This window comes from Pezoporus flaviventris, unplaced genomic scaffold, assembly GCF_033815535.1.
Source record: "Pezoporus flaviventris isolate CSIRO_AGI_PZ_B2104156 unplaced genomic scaffold, CSIRO_AGI_Pfla_v1 ptg000007l, whole genome shotgun sequence".
NCBI lineage: Eukaryota > Metazoa > Chordata > Aves > Psittaciformes > Psittacidae > Pezoporus > Pezoporus flaviventris.
The window spans coordinates 89,405,482-89,418,290 of NW_026892555.1; the positions used below are offsets into that span (position 1 = coordinate 89,405,482).

Here is a 12,809-nt window from a genome sequence, read left to right on the forward strand (position 1 = left end):
TCAGTTCCAACCCCCTGCCATGGACAGGGACACCTTCCACTAGATCAGGTTGCTCAAAGCCCTGTCCAACCTGGCCTTGAACACTGCCAGGGATGGGGCAGCCACAGCTTCTCTGGGCAACCTGTTCCAGTGTCTCACCACCCTCAGAGGGAGGAACTCCCTAATATCTAATCTACATCTACCCTCTTCTAGTTTAAAGCCATTCCTCCTTGTCCTGTCACTACATGCCCTTGTAACAAGTCCCTCTCCTGATTTTTTTGTAGGCCCCCTTCAGATACTGGAAGGCTGCTATGAGGTTTCCCCAGAGCCTTCTCTTCTCCAGGCTGAACAACCCCAGCTCTCTCAGCCTGTCTTCATACGGGAAGTGCTCCAGACCTCTGACCATCTTTGTGGCCCTCCTCTGGACTTGCTGCAACTGGTCTTGATGGATGAAAGGGTCAGAGATGACTTGTACCATTCCCTGTGCATACACTCAATATGCATCCAGAACTGTGATCAGACATTGGGCCAAAGAGTTTGGCCAGGTGGGTGACAGCTACAGGGGAACTCTTCATGAAAGCGCTATGTTCTGCCTTGCTGCAAAGCTGCTGGTGTTGGCCTTGCTTAATTCATCTCTCTGGACTCTGTTTTTGTAGAAGCTTTGGCAATCTCTTTTGCTCTCATCTTCCTCCTCCAGCCCCTGTCGTGTGAGCCACGTACTGCTTGTGGTCTTTCCTCTCAGAGCTGAGGGCAAGAATGTTATTTTCCTCCTTGTCTTCCCACCAGGCCGATTTTTCTTCTGCAAGATGCGACCTTGAGGAAGGGCAGTCAAAGAAGCTCATGCAGCATTTCTTGTTCCTGCTGAACATGCATCTTTCCTGTGACCTGGGAGATGTGCTAACACTGATGGGGCTAGTTCAGGTGTGGGAATCTTGTAAGCATAGCTGTAGGGTGCAGTTATGCCATTGCAGTAACGCCAATGTCAATTCCTTTGCTTGTGAAGCGAGACTGTCATTCAGGCTGTTTGAGCTATTTCTGAAGTGAAGGCTCTCAAGTATCCAGGACAGGGAAGGTATTCGATCCAAGCAACGCTCCTGCCTTCTTGAGATGCATTGCTGACCTGCTGGTGTGTACTCAGCCCAGGAAGAAAGATACAGCTGTGAGAAATTGCTAGCTGAGGGATCTGTACAACAGTGTAAAGAAGGATGGTGTTTTGCTAAGGGCATCAAGTGAGAGTCTGAAGTCTGTTGGCCTGTTATTTCATCTGTTGGTACTGCCCAAGAATGAGGTATGAAACCTGCATATGAAATGCCTACAGCATTCACCACTTTTGCTTACTCCTGAGAATCTTGAAGGGGGTTGCATTACTTGCTTTCATGTTAAGCAGCAGTAACCTTGTGCTAAATTCCATGAACCAAAGGCTGCAGGATGCTTGAGCTTTCAGCCAACACTTGACTTCATAGCTTAGGCAACCAAATAGCACTCCAGAAGTAAAAGGGTTTCTCAAACAAGTGATTTGGGATTATTACCCTTACATTTCAATTAATACATTCATTTCAGTTGTGCAGTCTGGGGCATACAGAAAACATTTGTTTGCCAAACAGTGCCAAAAGCAAATTTACTCTTCTATGAGTCATGTGGTTTACCAGGGTAAATCATAGTACTAGAAAATGATGGAAAGACAAATCCATTTAAAATCCTTTTAAAAGTAAAAACACTAAAGAACTCCTTGTCAGCTGTGTTTAAAGAAGAAAGGCAAACATAAAATCTTAAGCCAAGCTCCTCTAAAGAAGGACAACATTGTACTGAAAGGGCTAACTGCTGCTCTGTATACTGCATGATTTTACTTTGTACCCTTTCATAGCACTGAGGAAAGAAAATAAGGTACAACCCATATGCCTTCCAGATCTGCCATAAGGAATTTCCCCTTTTCTTGCTTCGTAATGAACAAACACTCTGTGCCTTTACTCCACAAACATATTATTTATTGCTTGACACTGAATTCCCCTTTTATTTCCTGTATTATTTTCACCACTCTATTTCAAAAGTTGCTCTTTCAGGTATCTGCTCTTCTAGAACTCTCTGTGCTGAATGAAGTGCTGCAGGGAGTTATTAGTTTCTAATTAAGAGAACAGCCCGAGGGACAGACTGCACAGGCAGTCCTTGTGACCTGAGCAGGTCACAGTGAGACAGCAAGCACTGGTATGAGGACGTGAGGTGACTTGTATGAGAGCTGGGCAGAAGATCTGTGGTGGCATTGGGAACAGAGTCCCCAACATTGCATCACAGGAGGGTTTCATCTTTGACAACTCTTAATGGCAGGATTTTCAGGACCCCAGAAAATAGTCACTTGTTGCTGGAAATAACTATCTAACCTGCTCTGTTTATGGTGGAGCTGTTTGAAAGAGTTCTGGCTAGATGCGTTAATGGGACGTATTAGTAGGGGTGGCGAGAGCTGAGAGAAGTTAATGAAGAGCCAGGATAAGTGGCTGAGGTATAAACCTTGATTAACGGGTGACTGGTTTCTCTGTTCAGAAAGTGTATGTGAGCTGAGAGATTGCAGAGGTACTACAGAGAATGTACCCAAATTCCCAAGGAACCTGCAGTGAGAATTGCCTGATGCTTCTCACTTGGAAAATCCTGCTTGAAGGTGTTCACATGCCTGGTAGGTTGATGACCTACCTTTGGGGTCAAACTATAGGCACAGATCCTGTAATCAGCCCCAGTTCATGAACTGAGAGTTATTTCTGCCATGGCTGAACAGGACAGGCCTCACCTGATGGCTGCTACTTAACTGCAGCTTTAACTACCACATTTAAACATAAATACCTCTCAAATCTATTAAGTGAGCTGGAGGGTAACTGGTTGAAGAGCATTACCCCAGAGGTCTTTCTCCTTCAGAGCTTGGAGCAGGGGTCTGGGCTGCATTTCGTTTCTCTGCAACAGGCCGCAAACCTGCTGGAAGCTGTCTGAGAGGAGGACTATAAAGGGAATAGTGACTGATTATTGCTGTAGTTTTAGCCGAGAGGAGTAAACATTGCTCCCACCTGCCTTGTTGGCCTTCCCCCTGACTCTTACACATAAAGTCAATCCTGTCATCACCATCATTAAGCTCTAGACAATCAAAACACTCTCTATAGCATACAGGACTACCCCCCTGCCTCTCCTTCCTTGCCTATCCTTTCTAAAGAGATTACAGACATTCGTTGCAGCACTACAGCTGCATGTTTCCGTGATGGCCACCGTGTCATAGTTTTCCTGCTGCCCAGTGCCTTCCAGCTCCTTCTGTTTGCTGCCTGTGCTGAGTGCGTTGGTGTAGATGTACTTATTTGGGCTATTGATTCCACCACCTTTTGCACTGGGAGAAACCCTAATTCTTACATGACCATTTGCAGGTGTTCTAGTGAGCCTGTTTTTACACCTTTCCCTCTTCAAGTGTAGTTTAAAGCTCTCAGTAAGCCCTGCTAACTCCTGTGCAAAGATCCTTTTCCCCCTTTGAGACAGGGGTACCCTGTCTATCACCATCAGGCCTTGTACAACGTAAACTGATCCACTATCAAAAAATCCCAAAATTCTGCTGGTGACACCGGTCTCGGAGCTAGGTGTTGATCTAGTAGCTCTTCCTGTTTCTTCCCTCACCAATCCCTGCAGCTGGAACGATAGAGAATGCTAACGGTGCTCCTGATCCCTTAACCACAGATCCCAAGGCCCTGAAGTCTTGATTGCCCTTGTACTTGCTCCTGGGCAGACCTACAGATTCACATTATCTTATCCATTGTGTGTGTGTGTAACGTTTGCCACCCACCAAGTCTTTAACTGTGCACAGGGGTAGGAGAAGGTAAGTCATATGAAACAGGAGGTAATAAAGAGTCTCATGAACCCAGACAAAGTAGACATGAGTTAATGTAAAAGCAGAGAAAGTAGTGTAGTTGAAGGCCTAAGGAGGATAAAAGCTTTAGCTGTCCTGTTGAAAGTGCATATCAGCAGGAGTCGCCATGTTCTAATTCGAGTGAAGAATTAGTTGTAGGCAGCAGAGCAGAGGCTCGGGGAGGTAAAACATGCCTGTAGCTGCCTCCCAGAGCCCCACTTTTCCCATAAGCATAACAGAAGCCCTCCTGGTATACGCCAGTGAGCAGGCAGGCATCAGCCTGTATCCTTCTGCAGTCTCTGGCTCACAAACTCAATTTATCAGGGACCAGCTTGGTCCAGGCAATAAATGAACAATAAAGGTTGACGTGGCAGTGCAGAGCAGCTGCAGGTACTCGTTGGGTTCTGCCTGGGCAGCTGTTGGGAGGATGGTGTTCCACCCAGTGCAAGCCCACGCATTTGTAAGGGGGATGAGAACACTCTGACTGGCACCCATGGCATATGGACAGGATCCTTGAGGACGTCATCATCACAAACTGCTGTTGTTGATGTGAACATAACCCAGAACTGCAGCTGTGATCTTCTGCCTGACTGTACACTAGCTTATGCTTGATGTATGCTGTGATGAAAGCAGGAGAAAAGGTTACAGGTCAGTAGCTCTAGCTTCAAAGCTGATGCTAGAAGGAAGTCCCTTTTCCCACCCACCCCCTCCTTCTGTTAACCATTATGAGTAAGCTGGTCTGAGTTAAGGTAAGGTAAACATCAAATGCTTTAAATTTACACACTGTCTCCTCCCAAGTTTGAGACATGACTTACAATTCCTCCTAGGTCTAGTTGCAGGTGATGATGTTGCTATGCTGGTGTGCCCAACCCCTCTGTCACAAGCATCTGCCACCATGGCAGAGATGACAAAAGAAGCAGCACTATCCTCTCTCCCCAGTTTGCAGCCTCACACGTGTTATGGGAGGTAGAATAATTTTTATGCAGCCCTCTTCCCCAGCTCTGAGGCACCCACTTTGTCATCCCCGCTCAGAATTCATGTGTTAGGGCATATCACTGAGATCCAGTTCCTCATCCTACCTTAAAAGCTTTATGTTCTTACACTCCTGTGGATCTCTTAGTCCATTTACTGCCCATATTATGACTTCACCTTTTCCTAATTCTTGTTTTTATTTGTCTTCTCCCACTTTCTTGGGATTTCTTGGCTGCTTAAGTCCATACTCTAAACAAAGCATATATGAAAAATGAACAAAACCATCGCAGAGTATCCAAGTTTAAATTTATTATGGCTTCGGATGAGTAACTGGCAATTGCACTGCTTCCAGGACTATTTTTACAATTGTGATTGAAAGTTCATTGTAACTTGTAATTCTTTTTCAGCATGATGCATCAGCTCATTGAATTAGTAGTTGTAAATGTCACTTGGACTTGACAAGGAGGAGGACAGATAATCTAGTTAATAGTTTTGTTGTAAGATGCTGGGATGGGTAGTGGTCTTGTCTAATATAAACTTTCTAGGGAAAATAACATGAAATTAGAACTATAAAGAAGTGTAGAAACTGCCATAGTTGGCAAGCTAATGATTAATCTCATCACTTGGTTTGCAGACAGCTTTTACATTTGGTGCCTGCATTCCCTTTGCCATGTAAGGTGAACTGGGAACCTCAGCATGGCTATACTGGTTTTGCATTGTCAGTGTTGACTTTCTCTGTGACTCTGGCCTGAGGGCCAGGGCACTGGTGAATCAAGAGGCTAGACTTGCAGCTGGTTAATATTGAAGAGCTGAAAGCAGACCAGAGGAGTTTTCCCTCCCTCCCTCCTTTTCCCACAGGACTTTACAACTAGGTGGTTTAAGCATGTTCACAACAGTTAAAGCATGGGTGATCAAGTGAAACAGAGAAACAGAACTGGTTTACTGGCTTTGCAGCTGAGCTATAGAGTACAAGGAGGAACACAACCTCCTGAGTTTTGTTTTATGCAAACTTGTGAGTAATTGCTCTAGCTCTCTACTAAACTGGGCCTTTTGGACCAACTAGGCAAATGAAGTCTCAGTCTGTAGAGCTGCTCTAAATCTGAACATGAGCAAGCCAGCAGGTTTTTCATCTGTAACTTATTTGGCCAAGATATTAGTCATCTCTGCTTTGCACATAAATGCCTGCCATAGTGGGCATTATACAAGTTATATGGGTTATACAAGTGTCTGACCAGCAAAGTCCATCTTCCAAACACTAGGAGTGCTAGGAGTGGAGTAGCTGCCTTTGACCAAATGCTCCTATACCTGCAGGCTTGCAGAAATATTCTGGTTCCCTCTGCTGCTGTGCTTGATTTTCCATATGAAGTTAAGAGTCTTGCTGGACTATCTGAAAAACTGTAACATTAGTGGAAGGGACTTGCATCCAAGGTGACAGTAGTTTATTAGTGACATGCCTCATGAGATGAATGACTGCTAATGAAGTTAGCTATGGTTTGAGCTGTCAGGATGGTAATTGCAGACAAAGGACTAGTTTGGACTCTCCTGTTGAAAAAATTAAAAAATCCAATTAAAAACCCCCAGTCATATCTTTTTATTGAAACCAAATGTGTTTATGTAAAAGGCAGGAGTTACCTAAGAAGGACACATGCTTAAATGTGCATAGTTAAGTGTCAGTTGTCAGTTACTCATTTGAAGCCCTAGAAATAGAACCTCATCCATTTCTGTGTTATGAGATGTGTGTATGGTGGTTGGAGGTAAGTATGTTTTCCTCTCAGCAATAATCCAGTTCTTCTTCAGAAATAACAGTTCATTCACTTCATCCTAATTTCCCCTGGCTTACTTTCAACCCTATCAAATAATCAGAATTTTAAAATTTGCCAAAGTGGTTTCAGCACTGGGATAAATATGAAAATACCTGTGACATTTTAAGCCATTTATTTTTGTTTTGTGTTTTTGCTTTTGTGGGTTTTTAATTCCCCCAATCACAGCAAGTTACATCCCTACATAAACATCTCACTAGCATACCAGTTACACGGTCATCCAAGCCTAAATGTCTGTGTTGGGCTTGCTGACAAAAAGAAAGGCATACCACTTGGTAACAAATATTTCTCAAAGTTCACCAAGCCTCCCACAGAAATTTGTGTGTATTTATATATGTATATATATATATATAAGGGGGGGTTGGTGGTTTTTGTTGTGTTCTTTTTTCAAAGTTCTGGAAATCATTTTCCTTAAACAACAATAATGAAAAACACTTGTTTGTAGCAAGGTCTGCACTGTTGCACAGGAGGCTCGCCTGGAATTTGCTGGCTCAGGGGTGAGATGAGCTCACAGCGAAGACAGTGAGGTGAACACAAGGCAGCACACAGGCCAAATGCCCACCAGCAGGCAAACAGGGCAGCCTGTGCCATAACGAAACATGGCTTGTTTAGGTGGCTGAGCAACCTAGGCAAATAACCCTGGTATTCACAGTTTTCTCATGTACAAAAGCAATTCTCAAGGCTTTCATGCTCCAGCAGCTCCGCTGCAGAGTGTACCACCTCCAGGAGATGGTATGAGGAACTAATGCACCACCTTGACTTGGGCCTGCTTCAGAGGAATTCAGCTCTTAAGAGTAGCTGGGAATGCTTTTGCCCACAGCAGTGCAAATCTGTAATTACTCAAAGAGTCCAATAATCAAACCAGAGTATTTCCCTTGCCAGGTCCATAAGCCTACTTCACATTTATGTTGGCGTGTGGCAGTATGCAGTCTCAAGGGCTCAGTCCAGTGGTATGCCACATAGCAATGATCAAGAGCTGGATGTCCGCAGCTCCTCTTGTTGGGAAGGACCATCCCTTTCAACTGGTGTGTTCAGGACTGCACACAGACACGTTATTTCAGGAGTGGGCATAAGAGCTGTTGTACCCGTTACTCTGATCTCTGGGCAATTTGGACTCAATCTGAACAGTAACTTGTGTATGGAAGAATTATTTCATGTGCTGTGGTTCATGGCTACAGATAAATCTGGTAATTCATTACAATACAACTGTGGAGAACTAATTTGGACAGAACCTTGGACAGGGTGTCATGTCTTCATTGCAAATAGTTCAGTGGATGAGTTGCCTGTTGGAGCACTGTGGAGAGTTGGGGTTTCCCTCTTCCAGAGATACTGCCCTGTGTTCAGTTGTAGCCGAGACTGATTTCAGAGGAAAAAGTCAGTAGCAAATGAAATGGTGGCAGTTTGCTTATATCAGCTTCCCTGGCCACATCCATAGAAATGTGTGATTGTTCTTACATGCAACAAATGGGAAGTCAGTCTAAAATACCACCGGTTAATTCTTCCCCGAGTTGGTCCCCTGGGTCTGTCTGCCTTAAGAAGAGTGAATCCCACTACTTGTGCCAGCTCTGTCAAATCTGGCAGCAGATCCAAACCTTGGCAGAGAGGACATGGATTTGCTCTTCTTCAGATAGCACAGTTTTGGAATGTGCTAAGTGATTAACACTGGACAAGATTGGGATCTGGAACCTTCTGGTGGCCCTGGTAGCACTCAGATGCTTGCAGGGGCAATCAGAAAGCAGTTTCACTGTATCATCTGCTTCTATTTGCCAGTGGTCACAAACTCCTTGTTGCATATAAGCATTTTTTTTGTTGGATGGATGACAGAGGAGGAGATTGTACATTCAAAGGAGTATTTCAATAGGTCAGTTTTTTTGATGGCACTGTGAACGTGCTTTTCTACGCGTGGAAGCTGCAGAGGTCAGAAGAGTTTCTTCCTGCTTTTGCAATAGCAGTAACTTTCAATTTACAAAACAGTTTCCCTGGGACATGAACACAAGGCATTTGACTGCCTTGTTAGAGATAAGTTGTTTGGGAATGTCATGTTACACTTCGGTAGCAAAACAAAATCCTACCTTGTCTAAAACTAACCCTTTTCATGAGAATTAATAATTATAAGAGACTTAGGTGTAAAAAAAATCAGATTTTTTTTAAATTTAAATTCCCTGTTTTGATATTTCTGGGGTAAAGAACTAGCTCAAAACTAAAACTACAGCTCAAAATCATTTTAACACTTGACTTAGTTATACGAACCCTGAAACAAGAAAAAAATCAACATATTTTGAAGTGCTCAAAGCTAACAAAATAGGGGAAAGAAGGGATAAATGTGGTTTGGATTTTAATTTTTTGTAAACTTAGATTTTTCTTTGGAACAATTCTCTCAAAGTCTCAAACATTTTTGCCCATGTAGGAGGATTGTTTCCAGTCCAGTTTATTATGAATTCAGTAGTAAAAGCTGTGTCTTCCACAATAGATAACCTTGCAAATACTCTTCAAGAAGGACAGGAAATCTGATCCAGTCTGTCTCTTAATGAAATCAGGCAAACCAGAGGCCTTTTCCACACGACATTATGGGTATCTGCTTTCTCTCTGATGTTTTCCAGGCAGCACTAATAAAGAAAAAGGTATGTTGTCTCTGAGCAGGGGGGTACGGAGAAGTCTGGGCCGGTCTGCTGTTGAACATGTGAGCATGTACATGGATACTGGACAAAATGAAAACTTGAGGTGGTTTGAGCTCCACCCCAGTCCTACCTCCACTGCTGTCTTCTAGTGTCCGTTTCTCCCTTCAGCCTGTTCTGAAATCCTCACCCTACAGGAAGGAAGAAGAGACCTCCCTGCAGCAATGGGAGGCCCATTCTGTGCCACAGACCCTCTTGTGTCACACTGAAGAGAGGGATGGAAGAATGATCCATGCCCTTTCCTGAATTGAGGAAAAAAGGCTGACCAAAGAGATCCCTTCCAACAGATCAGGCTGCCTGCTGCTTGTTGATAAGCATGCTTTATGTCAGCCAACTTAGCCCAGTGCATGGTTTCCCTTGCACTTGAGCCACTCTCCTGTTGCAGTAGCTGTTGCCCTTCCTGCTGGGTGTGAGAGGGTTCATCAAAGGAAAACACCAGGGCATGTTGTGGGAGAGGAAGCATATCCCCAATGAAAAGGAAGAAACCAAGTTTTTGCACAAGACTTCATCCCAAAAGCCCCTTAATCATCTTGTGTCACATCCCTGGTATCTTCTGTTTAATTCAAAGAAGTCCTTAACACTTACCATGTATTGCCATAATCAAGAAAATGGAGCTTAAACCAAGTGCTGCCAGGGCCCCTAGAAACCTTGAGCTGATCTTTGGTGGCTTGACTCTGGAGCCAGCCAAGGCATAGTGGATCACCTCTTGAAGGCTGGCCATCCCCAGAATAGCCCCATAAGATAAACCCAATGAGCAAATCGGCGTGGAATGGCTCCATGCTGCAAAGTCTGTTTCATGTTGTTTTAAACTCGAAAGCTGGAAAATTCAGAGCCAGCACTAAATATTTGTTCCACTTTCAAAGCTGAGCATCAGGGAGCCATTCCTTTAATAGTGGATGTCTGTTCTCTGAGCCCAGATGTGCTTATAGCGTGGGTCTTGCCAGTGTTTTCCCTTCCTCATGCTTCCCACACAAATGTGCATGCAGCTTTCTAGCCATCTATCTTTACCCTTCAAAGTTGTTGTGAGGAGTAGCAGCTGTTCCTTCTTTAATACAGGTGGCAATAACATTGTACAAATTGTTTTCAATCTTAATCACTAAAGCTTGCCACACAAGTGATCCTATTTCTTGCCAGAAGTGATAAATTGGACACAATTTTGGAGCAGACGAAATGTTAGACAAAGTACATTAGTCAAAGACACTTCAGAGTATCAATTACTTTCCCATGGTATGTAAGTAATAATTCAGTTCTTAAAACCTTCCACCTGGATTTGGAAGGTCACCTGAGCTTCTGTTACAGGCATTTAGCAGTGAGTTAGTGTGAGGTAGCAGTGCTAACTGGCATGTGAATTGATAAATTGTGTTACCATTTATGTAACTAGAAACAGCAGCAGACTCCAGTCTGGAATTTGGGGTACTGGTTTTTAGTAGTCTATTTTACTGGGCCCAGGCTGGGGTATCCCTGTGACTCACTGTCATTTTACACAGGCAGCTTATCTCAAATTATCACAGCTTTATGCCTTCTTTAAATAGCGCGAGCTGGGAAGACCCAGAGTAATGATGATGCCCAGAGATGTACCATGCAGAAATTGACATCTCCTGAAGGTCAGTCATCCCTTTCTTCCACCTTCAGTGGCTGCCTTTGCATAGTGAATGCAACAGAAAGTTATCCTGCATGAACCAAAGGAATCAAGAGTTGAGATGCTTAGAAAGGAGAGCTGTTTTTTTTTCCATAATGCTTCTGCCACTTTTCCTTGCTTAACACATAGCTCCTCTCAGGGAAAGAAGGTGCTGAAGGAAGGCTGTACTGTTATCCTCATTACTTGCTGGTCGTGTGCACCTCCGCATTGGTGAAGGGATCTGTCAGATTGTGTTTTGTCTTAGGTGGTGCACAAAACTTAACAAATGACATGGTTTGAACTGATGGAGTTGCAACACTTCAAGTAAACTCAGTGAGAGCAGATTCCACCTACACCTCTTACAGCAGGTTCCATCCCCTGACCAAAAATAAGAGCAAAGGTGAACATTTTGAGTGCTTTAATCTGGTTTTCTATTTTAATTTTTTGGAAAACAACTATGCTATTATTATTATTATTATTAGCAGTAGTAGTAGTAGTAGTAGTATTTCTAACCCAGCAGAGGAGACAATGTGTAGAGGAAATCAAAATGGCCAAGACAAAATCACTATTTTCACTACTGTAGTCTGAGCAAAAGTGTGTTCTCATTTATTGCACCTGACTTCGTTATATTTTAGCACCAAGAACTGGAAAAGAATGAAGTCAGTTGTCAAGATGTTGAAGCCCAAACCAGAAAGTTGGATCAAATAAGGAAAAGATGAGAAGGATGACTCAAAAGCAGGTGGTAATCTGATAAATTCTAGGGCAAATCACAGGAAGGCTGATAATGGAGTTGAAGTTAGTAAGGGGTTAGAAGAAGATGACACAATTCATGGTAATCAGTACAGTTTTATGAAAACTCTCTGTCAAATAATTGCAAAGTAATTTTTTTGAACGCTACCTGTTTGGTTGGTAGAAGTAATGGTTTATAAGTAAAGGTAATCTACTTAAACATACCTCTACCAAAATTTCTATAAGGCATATGATTTTGTTCCATATAATGTTCTGAGTAAAAACCAAAGCTATAAATATGTAACACTAATTAAAGACATTAAATGATTTGCAATCTGGCTAATGTTCACACTTGCTGAAGTGATTATAAATGAGGAAGCATTCAGAATCAATGTTCCTGACAGATATACCAAAGGCTCATTCTTAGGATCAGGGCTATTTAGTTACTTCTTTTTTAATGTGAGAGCACATGTCATATTTCATTAAGCAAAGACAATGATGCAACCATCGATGAAGGAATAAAGGCTAATGTCAAGGACGGAAGTGTTCTTCAGGGTCTTCTGAATTATCTGTTAAACTGATTTCATCCCCCCAAAAACCCATGTATTTAAATCTTCAGCCAAATTCAAGGTACTCACAGGCCAAAAGTGTACTTTTAGAGGCATGCCATTTGACTGGGAGATTGTATTTTGGAAACCAGCGACTCAGGCTTCTTGATAATGGATAACCAGCTAAACATGTGCTCCCTGTGTGATACAATATACCTGAAAGCAAATGCTACTGTCTCGGATTAGAGCAGATTGCTGAGTAAAGGTCAAGGAGGTGGTATTTCCATGTGTACAGCATTAATGAGACCATTTCTGAAATACTGAGCCTGGTGTTTACGATTTTAAAAGGTTGTTGACAGATGGGCAGAGAACAGAGAATGGTTGAGCAGCGCAGGCATAGGTTGAACTGGCCATCTAAAGAGAGACAAAAGAAGCTAAATCGATTTATTTTGTCAAAGAGGAGATTTTATATTCTTCCACTAGCACCTGAAAGTAAAGAGATGACTAATAAGAAAAAACTGTCTCTAGATATAGCTAGGTGGTTAGGTGCTGAAGGTGGACTAATTTAGATTAGAAAAGAGGCAACAGAGTATTTATGTC

The 12,809-nt window shown here is 43.0% G+C and overlaps 1 long non-coding RNA gene across 2 annotated transcripts in view; it reads right to left on the reverse strand.

Moving 5' to 3' along the window:
• Positions 1 to 12,809, reverse strand: part of LOC133267277 (uncharacterized) — a 45,701-nt gene that overhangs the window by 20,983 nt on the left and 11,909 nt on the right. For both annotated transcript variants that reach the window (XR_009742691.1, XR_009742692.1), the window contains exon 2: positions 2,859 to 2,960. This is a non-coding gene — a long non-coding RNA (uncharacterized LOC133267277). The remainder of the gene's footprint in view (positions 1 to 2,858; positions 2,961 to 12,809) is intronic.